At 39.9% G+C, this 13,064-nt stretch overlaps 1 protein-coding gene across 6 annotated transcripts in view; it reads right to left on the reverse strand.

Annotated features, from left to right (window-relative positions):
• tnrc6a.S (trinucleotide repeat containing 6A S homeolog) overlaps positions 1-7,369 on the reverse strand; it is a 59,307-nt gene extending 51,938 nt beyond the window's left edge. For 3 of the 6 annotated variants that reach the window (XM_018239274.2, XM_018239272.2, XM_018239269.2), the window contains exons 1-2: positions 7,135-7,368; positions 4,577-4,624 (exon numbers count right to left, since the gene is read on the reverse strand). The gene's annotated coding sequence lies outside the window, so the exon portion shown is untranslated. Of the gene's footprint in view, positions 1-4,576; positions 4,625-7,134 lie in introns of all 6 variants that reach the window. The other 3 variants (XM_018239271.2, XM_018239273.2, XM_018239270.2) reach the window with 3 other exon arrangements.
• Between the last annotated feature and the right edge of the window lie 5,695 nt (positions 7,370-13,064).

The following is a 13,064-nucleotide window of genomic DNA, read 5'->3' on the forward strand; positions in this document are numbered from 1 at the left end:
TGGATTATTGTAAAAATTATACAACAAACCGAAACTATATGTGGAGAGAAGTGGGTGAACTACAGAGGTGTAGTGTTTGATACAGTTACAAAACAAGGTTCCTTTTCTCTTTTTTCGGATCTTAATGCCTGTGATGTTTTCAGTGCTGTACTTTTTAACTTACAAATGTAAAAAAGGACAATAAATAAAAAGCATTAGAATTAATGCAGAATAATGTCCCTCCTGCAAAATGTAAAACAAATTAGGTGAACCGCACCCTTATTAGAAAGGGATGACTCAATCAATGGGACAAGGAATGTAAATGTTGTCCATTCTAATAGGGGGTTTGGACATTTTTACAATTGCACCCCATCACAAACACCATTTATGTCAGCTTGAATCCAACAATACGAGTATGGGACCTATTCTCCAGAATGGGACCTGGGGCTTTCTGGATAATGGATCTTTCTGTAATTTGGATCTTCATAGCCTAAGTCTACTAGAAAATCATGAAAACATTAAATAAACCCAATAGGCTGGTTTTGGCTTCAATAAGGATTAATTATATCTTGGTTGCGATCAAGTACAAGGTATGGTTTTATTATTACAGAGAAAAAAAAAATCACTCTTAAAAATTTGATTATTTGGATAAAATGGAGACAGCCTTTCCCTAATTCTGAACTTTCTGGAGAATAGGTTTCTGGATAATGGACCACCATGCCTGTAATATAAATCCTGTAAGACAAATTTAAAGGACCAGTAACAGAAAAAAATTCTAAAAAAATGGATTAGTATGCTACGAAAAAAAACCCCCAAAAAAACGCCAACACATTTTAAACTTTAAAATCGCTAAGTCTTTATTAAAGGAGAAGGAAAGGTTAAAACTAAGTAAGCCTTATCAGAAATATACCAGTAAACCCCCAAAGTAGTGCTGCTCTGAGTCCCCTGTCAAAAGAAACACTGCATTTCTTTCCTTCTATTGTGTACACATGGGCTTCTGTATCTGACTTCCTGCCTTCAGCTTAAACCTCATTGCCTTGGGCAAGAGCATGCTCAGTTTGCTCCTCTCCCCCCCCCCCTTCTCTACTGTAATCTGAGCCCAGAGCAAGGAGAGACTCAGTCAGGAAGTGATGTCACACCATGTTAATACTGCAGCTATTCTAAACCAACAGAGAGTTTCTATAGCTTTTTACTCAGGTATGGTAAAACATTCTACAGAATAAATATAGCATTCTAGCTTGCACTATTGCAGCTAATCTATTGGCAATAAAATGCCTCAGTAGCTTTCCTTCTCCTTTAAGAAATAACTTTCAGAAAATAAGCTTCCGTTCCTCTTTAGAAACGGCGACAATCCATCGTGCTGTGCTCGATTTCTCCTCCCTGGCTATCTCCTATAAGGAAGTCATGGAGGAGAAATGGAGCGCCGCACGATGGATAGCCAATCGCCTTTTCTGAAGAGGAGCTAAGCAGAGTTTCGGTAAGTTATTTCTTAATAAAGACTTAGCGACTTTAAAGTTTAATGTGTGTTGGTGTCTTTTTTTTGTAGCATATCAACGAATTTTTAAAAAAAAAACGTTTTGCTATTACTGGTCCTTTAACTCCAATCACAACTCTTGAGATAAGTTCACACTATCCACTATATCTCTTGTTTCTTCTAACCCAAATCAAGGATCTAAAGTCATGTTTGTGGTATGTGGGTGGAAAGTTTGAGGCCTCTACAGGGGGCAACCAAAGTGGCATAAGAGTTTCATACGCAACATATTTTGTTCATGGCAAAATATAATAGAAGAATAAAATCACTTTACTGCAGGGCACCCTGAAGAACAATCCAAGAGATCTGGGTGGCAGCTTTGTATATTTAAAAATTCACAAAATGTCACTTTGACCTTTGATTAGAGGGCCAAGGCCAAATATTGGATAACCTGGGAGCTTGAACCGAAGAAACCTCTGACTAGTGCATTAAGCATACGGTTTTTAAATCATAACTTTTAAGGAAAATAATTACATAATTAAAAAACTAAAAATAGAATCATTTATTTTGACTACTATCCAAATCAAGAGGCAGATCTAAAATACAACACAGCATGGTGCTGCATGTCACAATAACACTGTATATATAGGACCTCCACTGGACTCTACAGTACAGATGTGGGATTAATTATCCAGAAAGCCGTTATCCAGAAAGCTCATCTCCCATAAACTCCATTTTAATAAAATAATTTCATTTTTTTTTTAAAAACAAATTTCCTTGCTCTCTCTGTAGTAATAAAACATTACCTTGTACTTGATTCCAACAAAGATATAATTCATTCTTATTGGAGTAAAAACAATTCAGTTTGAGGGTTAAAGTTTAAACATTTAAATAAACATCTAAATAAACAAAAAAGATTTTTTTTTACCTAAAGACCCCTTATCTGGAAAGCCCCAGGCCCTGGGCATTCAGCACAACAGGTCGCATAACTGTACATATTCTTATATGCTTTCAAGATGGACTCCGTTCCAACTGAGGGCAGTGCTTATTACTGCCCCACATGCATATCTCTGTACATTCTTGCTACATCTCAAAGTTCCCTGTATGTTTTTGTAAACGATTCAGATAAAGGCACGGATAACCAGTTCCAAAAGCAATCAATACTTCATAAGAGAGTACGGTTATAATGACAGCACTGCCAGTGTTCCAAGGTACAAATAAACCAGAGACCAATAATTATGTAGCTGCGATACAAGCAGCAACTTTGATAAATAAGCACTTTATGAGCTTGAAAGTCATTCAGCTATAAACCTAAACAGATAACAGGCACATTAACTGACTAATGAATTTTGATTACAGAAATGTTGTAAAAAAAAAAAAAAAATTAAGTTGGTTGTAAAACAAAGATAAGATATTCAAAAGGTTTATTTTACATTACAGATTAAAAATACACAATAATAAACAACGTTGAACATTTATCCGATACTACGGTCAACGTCTTCAAACAGAGAATAGAATACAAATAAAATCACATGCTTCGAGATATACGAGGACAAATATAAATATAACTTCCATGTTATTTGTAAAAGGCATGGTTGAGTATAGCTGGCATCCAGAAAGATAGAAAAACAGCTATTCAGATATGGGATCTGTTATGCAGAGGGCTTGGAACATGGGGTTTTCCTGAATAAGGGGTTTTCCCCCCCTGTAATTTAGATCACTGTCTTAGACTGCTAAAAAAATATTTAGATATGAAAAAAACCCAACAGGACTGCTACCACCATAGCATTAACTACAAGCTATTACAAGTATAGGATCGGTTATCCAGAATGCTCGGGGGCCACTGTTTTCTGAATAACAGATCTTTCTGTAATTTGGATCTAAGGGGGGGTTATTTAATAAACTCCGAATGGAAAAATCACGAAAAATTCTTTCCAGAAAACATATCCCATACCTGTATATTATAAAAATTAAGGAAATTTTTAAAAAAAAACAAAAAAAAAAATGATTTACCTAAAATTTACTCTCACTGAGATGGACTTTCAATAATTTGGGTCTATGCGTATATTAAAGGAAGTTGTTACAGTTTTCATATTTCTGTTAATGTTTTGGATCTGTCTGCTACAGAGTTTTGAAGTGTAACCATAATTGCAAGGCAACATCAAGAGCTTTGTGAATCACACGGCAATTACCAGTGAAAGGCACAAATCCAGTCATGCGTTTGGCACAGATCTACTATATTTAGTATTCAACCCAAATTTTTTTTACCACCAGTAAACAAATAAACAACAGAAAGTCTGACTTTCACTGCACGATTATATGAGCGGCCAAACATCTGGACTCCTTCTCTGCTTATATTTCTCATCCAGAATATTGAACCCACCCTAAATACCTCATGAGAAAACCTTGTCACAGGCTACGAGAACACTACTAGAGACAACTCTTGCACTACCATATAATAAAATCAATACCGGTATGGGATCCGTTATCTTCCTTATTGGAAGCAAAACAGGCCTATTGGATTTATTTAATTTAATGATTTTCTAGTAAACTTAAGTTATACTAGATTAGAGTATGGATGCACTGAATTCACTATTTTGGATTCGGCCGAACCCCCGAATTCTTTGCTAAAGATTCGGCCGAATATCAAACCAAATCCTAATTTGCATATACAAATTGGGGGTGGGAAGGGGAAAAAAAATGCTTTCACTTCCTTGTTTTGTGACAAAAAGTCACACAAATTCCATCCTGCCCCTAATTTGTATATGCAAATTAGGATTCGGATCTGGTTCGGCCAGGCAGAAGGATTCGGCCGAATCCAAATCCTGCTGAAAAAGTCAGAATCCTGGATTCGGTGCATCCCTAGTTAAGAGGATCCAAATTACTGAAATATCCACTATCCGGAAACACCCAGATCACGAGCATTCTGGATAACAGGTCCCATACCTGTATTATAAAGCCATTCACCCAGCCGGAAAGACCTATTTTTCCAAAGCATAAAAATACCAAAATCATTTTACTATGCCGAATATTTCAGAACACAGGAGAAAAGCCCTAGCCAGCTGTCTTGCATAAATCAATGAGATTCAATTAACCCTGCTTTTAATTAGAGTGTAACAGCCCTACCTGCTAGGATTTACTTCAATGTCTTTGGTAGCTGCAGCTTCCAAGTCTCTGCAAAAGAAATATACACAATAAGCGGCAGGAGTGGGACTAAAAAAACTGCAAATAGATGCTGACAGCAGGATAGAGCAATATGCATTATGCAAGAGAATATGTATCCGCTCTATTGCAACGCAATGTTGTGACTAAATACTTCACTGTACAGATGTAAACATTAGTGGGTCACTTAGGAATAGAAGAACGTACAATCCAATGACTCCCATTCATCTAGTAACATCTGTCATAAACTTACAGTGTAATACAGATATGGGATCTGTCAACTTGAAACCCATTATCCAGAAAGCTCTGAATTATTAAAGGCCTTCTCTCAGACTCAGTTTTATCCAAATAATTCTAGTTTTTATAAATAAAACCAGTAGCTTGTACAGGTATGGGAACCGTTATCCAGAATGCTCGGGATGTGGGGTTTTCGGGATACGGCTCTTTCTGTTAATTTGGATCTCGATGCCTTACGTCTACTAGAAAATCCTGTAAACATTAAATAAACCCAATAGGCTGGTTGTGCTTCCAATAAGGATCAATTATATCTTAGTTGGGATCAAGTACCAGGTACTGTTTTATTATTACAAGGAAAAAGGAAATCATTATTTAAAAATTGGATTATTTCATAATAAGAGAGTCTGTGGGAGACAGCCATAATGTAATTGGGAACTTTCTGGATAATGGATCCCATACCTGTACTTGATCCAAACTAATTTATATTTAATCCTTATTGGAAGTAAAAAACAGCCTATTGGGTTTATTTAATGTTTACATGATTTTATAGTAAATTTGAGGTATCAAGATCCAAATTACAGAAAGATCCATTATCTGGAACGCTCCAGGTCCTGAGCATTCTGGAGAACAGGTCCCATACCTGTATTGGATCCATAGCCAGAACCCCACTTTTAACACAGAAATAGAGATTTTCCTTTCCTGTGTATACCAATCCATGGCAAAACTTAATATACAGTATTATATACAGTCATATTGCCGCACCAATCTTCATAATGTATCTCCGCAGCTGCCATGAAATAAAAGACTTTAAGGGCTACAGTAAATATACATGGGGCCCACGAGGTCAAAAGTTTTGTTTTTGACTACTGAAAATAAATAAATAAATAAAAAGGATCTAATGTGCTTCCCCCACATACATTGATTAAAAACAGTCAGTGGTTTCAAAATTCAATTTTACACCGAAAAGGAGTCCTCTGGGTTTTGAATCCTGAGACAATGTAGCAGAAGTAACAGCTGATGTCTGCTCTCCCGTTTTAGGAGTCAGAACCAGCAATGCAGCAGCTGGAAACAGCTTTTAACAATTACATTTGCTAATAACTTAAAGCGGTGGTTCACCTTTAAGTTAAGTTTTAGTATGTTATATAGAATACCTAATACTAAGCAACTTGTAAACTGGTCTTCATTTACTTTCTATAGTTTTTTTATTATTATTTGCCTTTTTCTTCTGACCCCGTCCAGCTTTCAAATGGGGGGTCACTGACCCCCATCTATAAACAAATGCTGTATAAGGCTACAAATGTATTGTTACTTTTTATTATTCATCTTTCTATTCAGGCCTCTCCTATTTATATTCCAGTCTCTTATTCAAATCAAGGCATGGTTGCTAGGGGAATTTGGACCCTAGCAACCAGACTGCTGAAATTGCAAACTGGAGAGATGCTGAATAAAAAGCTAAATAAATCAAATGCTAAAAAATGAAAACCAATTGCAAATTGTCTCAGAATATCACTCTCTGCGTCATACTAAACGTTATCTTAATGGTCAAGGCACATGCTCAGATTCGGGGGGAGATTTGTCCCAGGCGACAAAAATCCCCTCTTCGGGTGGCGACTAATCACCCCAAACTGCCTTCCCGCCGGCTAGAATGTAAATCGCCAATGGGAAGCCACTTGGAGCGCTTCTTTTTCCGAAGTCGTCTGAAGTTTCCTCGTGAGACAACTTCGGAAAACTAAGCGCTCCAAGTGCCATCCCGCCGGCGATTTACATTCTAGCCGGCGGGAATGCAGTTTGGGGAGATTAGTCGTCCTGAAGAAGAGGAGATTTATCGCTGGGCGACTAATCTCCCCGAATCTGAGCGTCTGACCCGACCCTTAAGGTGAACAACCGCTTTAATATCGAATATATATTAATATTAATGATGAAGGAAGCCAACAACAACAGCAGCACAAGCACCACAGAGCAGTCAAGTAAATCCACTTTTGATTAAAGTATGTCCGACCCCCGGCTGAAATGCATGATGGGAGATTCGCTGTTTAACCTAAGGAGGATTTTCTCCGCTGTAGAAGCAGCTGCTACTCTCGCTGACACCCCTTTACTTGAGGGAATGAGGAGGTGCAACTCTGGACGCTGCAGCCACAGGGAACGCAAGATACGAGGCTTAAAGAGACAACAGGCCGGAGCCAGACAAGCAGAGAGCGCAGTGGTGATTAGCTGCAAGCCTGCACAGACTAAGGGGGGGACCAAGGGACAAACAGCAAGGGCGAAGCTGAAGCACCGGCACTTACCTCATGTATATAAAGTGCACTGCAGGGACATAAAGTAGCGTCCGACTGGAGCTGCGGTCTGGGGGAAGCGCCTCTCAGTCCGTCACAATCCGCGCTGAAATCACCGTCAATACAGCCAGCGGCGCCATTTCCTTCACCGAAAAAAAAAATTGTAATTCCGGAAGAGGAGGCCGCACGCTCTGCAGCACTTCCGCTCTGCGGCTTCATCGCCCCTCCAAAATGTCCGCCCTAGCAACCGCCTGCTTAGCAACAGCTCCCCTACTACAGACCCGGCTTTCTTTTCTCTCTGACTATGTTATGATGGGGGGGGGCTCCTGGGGCCGGGGGAGGACTAGCACGCTAAGTTTAAAGGAGACATTTTGTGTAAAAAATAAGAAAGTACCAGTGCATTATAATCCTTTAGTTTTGTGCTTAAAAAAGTAGTGTTTCAGGATGATTTATTGAATATTTCTGCAAAAACCCTAAGGGCAAGGCCAGACGGGGTTTTTTACGTTGCGTTTTTAAAAAAGAAACGCCGGGCGTGAAGCCGCACACGACCGTCAACATGCGTTTTTCATGCGTTTTTTACCAACATGCACTTCTCATTGAGAATTTGGACACCATATTTAAAATACGCTTCGTAATTACACAAAGTCTGATTTCAAACGTGCAGATCCCATAGTCTATTGATTTGGTAGTTTCTTGACGTATTGGCGTTTCTGCTGAAAAACGCCAATACTGGCGTCCTGTGGCGGATTTCGGCTTGCAAGCGCCCTGTGTGAATTGCCGTAGTACATTTCCATTAGTTTTAGCGGTAGTGCAGTTTATGCGTATTTACGACTGACGGAGCTTTTTTAAAAACACAGCGTAAAAACGCCACGTCGGTCCTTGCCCTAATAATCCCTCCCTTCTCTTCCACTTCCTGCTCCCTGAATTCCCAGGCTGTGCAGGGGAGCCGGCAACTCTCAGCTCACTGTACTGTTTTACTTTGAAAGCAGCACGTAAGTTGCAGGTAAAAGTAAAATGTATAATGAAGCAATAGAATTCTTAATGAATCAGATGAAAATTAAGCGTAGGACTGGCCAGATATGGGATGACTTTGATGTAGTTGGCCAGTTTAAATATATTGCAATATATGGACAAACAATCCCTGTTTTCTTTAAAGGGTAAGGCATCTTTTAGTAGCAGTATGCACAAAATGTCTCAATGTCTTAAATATATTGAAAGTCTAATTAGCAAGTCAGTGGAGAGATAGTCCTGCATATTGGTGGTAGGTAGGCCAAGACTGACAGCCAACGACTCCATGTAACAGGTATGTGCAGGCAATTAGTCGCCACTTAGATTTTCAATTATGACCAATGAACTTTTAGCGAGAAATGTGAATGTGTTGGACTAAAACATGCAGGTGTATGGCCAATTTGGTCAAAAGTGTGGTCTATTGAGTCTTCGAGAAACAGATGTTTTATCGGTTCATTGATTAATAGTATAGGTATAGTAAACCAATAGTTCCAACCCACGTGGAACACCCTGCAATTCTATCCAATCAAGATCCAACACCCAAGAAGGCATGTGGCCATATTTTTCCAGTGTTCCAGACATTCCCCAGTCGGCATGGGCTTTTTCTACGATTTCTGTACTTGTACATGTGCCCCCCCCTATAATTAGTGCAGGGGGCACCTGAGAGGATGAAAGAAAATTACACACAGCACCCAGAAAACAGTTCCTTGGCTGGTGAATTATTCTAAAAAAAAATTAAAAAAAAAGAGCTCAGGGGTTAAATGTAACAACTTACTATCCCCAAGAGATTTTACCGTACCCTCTCCTTTGATTACATTGCACTTGTTAAATGAACAACATTCATGGTAGAGTCCTGCGCGGAACCAATTTGTTAAACCTGACCCGGGACCCGCAACCCACATTCTTACCCTCTTGGACCCGATAACCAACCTGACCCGCAAGTACCTTATCCGCAACCCGATCCGCGACCAGCAGACCATAAAAAATCAGGAAGTGCTGTGTTTGTAAACTGGAAGTGACATCATCGGAAGAAGGCGTAATCAGAAAAAAGGAGTAAAACTTTCTATTGAGAAGACCCATGGCCCAACCCACAGAACCGCCGACCCACGTCTATACCCGCACCCGAAACTTCTACCTGCAACCCGCAGGTTACCCACTTTTTTGCAGGTAACCGGCGGGTACCCGACCCACTGCAGGACTCTAATTCATGGCTCAAGGTTGAGACTAATGTAAGCTATCTATGTTCATGCACTAAGGTTAGTCTTTTTTGGAGAGAAGTCACTCAATATTCAAAAACTAGATTAAAAGTAAATATAAAATTATCCCCTTGTTTTGTTCTATTGCACTTAGATAGAGTGCTATGCTATTTTCTAAAATCCATCTCCCAAGAAACAAAGATACTGATTACTTTGATTATGTCCGCTTCAAAAAAAGCACTATTTAATTATTGGCTAAAAAACAGATATCTCGTCACCCCTTAACCAACTCAGTTGGCAAGAAACTCTGAAATCAGAGGAAAACAGATTGAGAGATTCTTTCAAGCTTACGTTTCCTTTATTTCAATTTTTTTTCCTGAAAACAATGGTTTTCTTTACTTTTTCATTTTCATCCACTGGATTATTTATTGTATTGTTTTTTTGTTGTATTATTTATTTTTGTATTTTATTATTTTTTTCATATATTCACATAGTTACTACTCTGACTAGAAACGTTGTTTTTTCTAACATTTTTATCTCATGTTCAAGTTCTTTTTGATCTAGCACACGTGTGTTACTTGTTATATAGTTTCGAATTTGCAGGAAAGTAGCTGTCATGTTGTTATCTTCTTGCTGTTTATTGTAAAACATCCAATAAAACATTTGAAACACATGGCTCAAAGTATTTCTTATGTGAAAAGATCTAAACAACAGAAGCAACCAGGAGGATAATCTATATTGTATCAGGACAATGCTCTTGAGATATGCTGGTTACCAGCTGAAGTTCTATTAGCATATTACCAGCATTCTTTTTTGGGCACCACTGGTTTAATCATTCACATCAGTCCCTGCTACTCTGGTTACTTATCTGATCTCTATCTCAGCAACACACACACAAGCACAGAGGTCACTTTTGTTTGGAAAGCGATTAACCTTCCAATATGTTGGAGGAAATCAGAGGCAAGCTTCTCAAACATAGGATAACATATAAACAACCCATGGATTTGTCCTGGTCATGCACAGAAGCCCACTGTAATCAGAATGTATTTATCCCACCTGAAATATACATTGAGATAGACTGTGTTGGGGTTGCTCTCTTGCCTTGCTGGGGTCCTAGCTTTGATTTCAGCCAAGGCATAAAGTTCATATGTTTTCTCCACGATTGTGTGGGTTTCTTGTGGGTGCTCTGGTTTCCCTCCATACTCCAAAAACTTACAGGAAGGTTCATTAGCTCCTGATAATGTGTGCGAATGTGATGCAGACCTTAAGATGGCTGCACATGTGCTGATAAAAGCTGCCGTTTCGGTCCTTCTGGACTAAGTCGGCATATTGGCCCATGTAGGGGGATGTCCAAAATCCCATCAGTGTGAGGACTGTATTGGCTTGTTGATTCGGTCCTTGCCCCTAAGCTGTGGCATAACTATAGAGGAAGCAAACCCCACAGGAGCGAGGGGAGGCCTGGTGAACAGGTAGGCCCAGATCACGGGTTCTGCTTCTTCTATAGCATTAAAAATCCCTCTCCTGCTTAGGGTTGACATCTGTTCGGATTTCACCTGGATAGCCCGGTTTTTGGGCTGTCCTTGTGAAACTTTCCTGTCCGGATTTCCAAATAAGAAAATCCGGACAGGACAGGAAATTTATTTAATGACATGGAGATCAGCCAATCACTGATCACCACAGCATCAGTCCCACAACAAGCTGCAACAGCATCAGACCAACAACAAGTCATCTATGTAGCGTTTGTAAAAATAAATATTCTTTCCACCCATAGGTAGCAAATATTGGGTCTCATATTGTTCCATATAGAGATTTGCAAATGAAGGGGCGACATTAGAGCCCATCGCGGTCCCCGAGATTTGTAAGTAGAAGACCTCTTTGAACGTGAAGTAGTTGTGGGACAATATGAGATCCAATAATGACATTAAGAATTCGGTGGGAGGTACCCCCATATGTCTTTTGGTTAATGCTTCTCTGCAAGCCCCAATGCCATCCACATGTGGGATTACTGTGTACAGGCTAGACACATCCATTGTGACCAATAGACTGTCTTCTGATACATTCAAATCCTTCAAGAGTGTTAAAAGGTGTGAGGTATCCCTGATGTGGGACTTCATTGCCTGGACAGAAGGCTGTAAAAATTGATCTAGATACTTGGCCACTGGTTGAAAAAGGGAGTCTATAGCAGAAATAATAGGCCGCCCCGGGGGTTCAGTCATAGATTTGTGAATCTTTGGTAAAGTATATATAAAAGGAATCTTGGGAAAGTCTGTCACCAGAAATCTGTGCATACTGTCATTTATCCATCCTGAGTCTACAGCTAATTTGATGAGAGAGTCTAATGAACGTTTGTATGTACTTGTGGGGTCCCCTGTCAGTTTAGAGTATGTCTTGGTGTCAGCTAGTTGTTGGAGAATCTCCCTTTCATAATAAGTTTTGTCCAATAGTACTATCGCCCCTCCTTTGTCCGCCTGTCTAACAATAAGGTTGTTGTCAGCCTTTAACGATTTAATAGCATCTCTCTCACAGGTGAGTAAATTAGAATACATGTGGCCCTTCCTTTCATGTATAGTACACGAGTCCTTAACTAGTAAGTGAGTGAAAGTGGCGATAGATGGAGAAGTATTAGGAGGTTCGAATCTACTTTTAGGTTTAAGTCCTATGGCAGATGTCTCGCCCCTTTCATTATCCTTGTAATAGTCCCTTAATTTCAGATTCCTCTTAAATCTGTGTATATCTTTATATACACCAAATGCATCAGAGTGATGAGTGGGAATGAATTTCAAGCCCCTGTTTAAAAGTCTGCTTTCTCCCATGGTTAAAGGATGTTGTGAGAGGTTAACCACTATATTCTCCTCGTACCCCTCCGTGGTGGTTTTTTTGTGACAATTAACTCCTCCCCTTCTCGTTGTCCTTCTCTGCCTCTGTCTGGGTGGGTGGGGGGGGAAGGGTGGTTTCCTAAAAAAGGCTGGGCAGTGTGTGTGGAGGTACTGGGATCTGAGTCCGTGGAATCCCCTGAGCTATCTACCGTGTAAGGGTAGGGACACACTGGGCGATTTGGGGAGATTTAGTCGCCTGGCGACTAATCGCAGCGACTTTTCTCCCCGAATGCCTCCCCTCACTCTGCGCCTGGATAAAATGAAAAGTCGCCGGCTCTAATCACACACGGCGATTCGTTTTCCGAAATCGCCCGAAGTTGCCTCACGAGGAAACTTCGGGCGACTTCGGAAAACAAATCGCCGCGTGTGATTAGCGCAGGCGATTTTTCATTTTATCCAGGCGCAGAGTGAGGGGAGGCATTCGGGGAAGATTGGTCGTGGAAAGTCGCGGCGATTAGTCGCCAGGCGACTAAATCTCCCCAAATCGCCCAGTGTGTCCCTACCCTTAAAAGACCTTGGTTTTGAATCTTCGATTAGATCTCCTCGTGGTTTGTTCAGATATTCCTAGTAGCCATCTATATACTTTTCTCTGCTTATAATCCTCCTTAACAGTTGACAGTTTCCTTTCTTTGAATGACACTAACTCCTGTCTATACTTCTGCAGGTTAGAATCAATATTTTTCAGCCAGTCTACAGACTTATCCTGAGATAACTGTAGCAGGTGGTCAGTTTCAAATTTAGAAATATCCAATTGTGTCTGTTTTAATTCAATTCCAACAAATTCGATCACCAATAAAAGTAAATCGGATGAACATTTATTCAAAATTTTACACCACTTGCTACAGAAATCTGCATTCGAACG

Source organism: Xenopus laevis, chromosome 9_10S (assembly GCF_017654675.1).
Source record: "Xenopus laevis strain J_2021 chromosome 9_10S, Xenopus_laevis_v10.1, whole genome shotgun sequence".
Taxonomy (NCBI): domain Eukaryota; kingdom Metazoa; phylum Chordata; class Amphibia; order Anura; family Pipidae; genus Xenopus; species Xenopus laevis.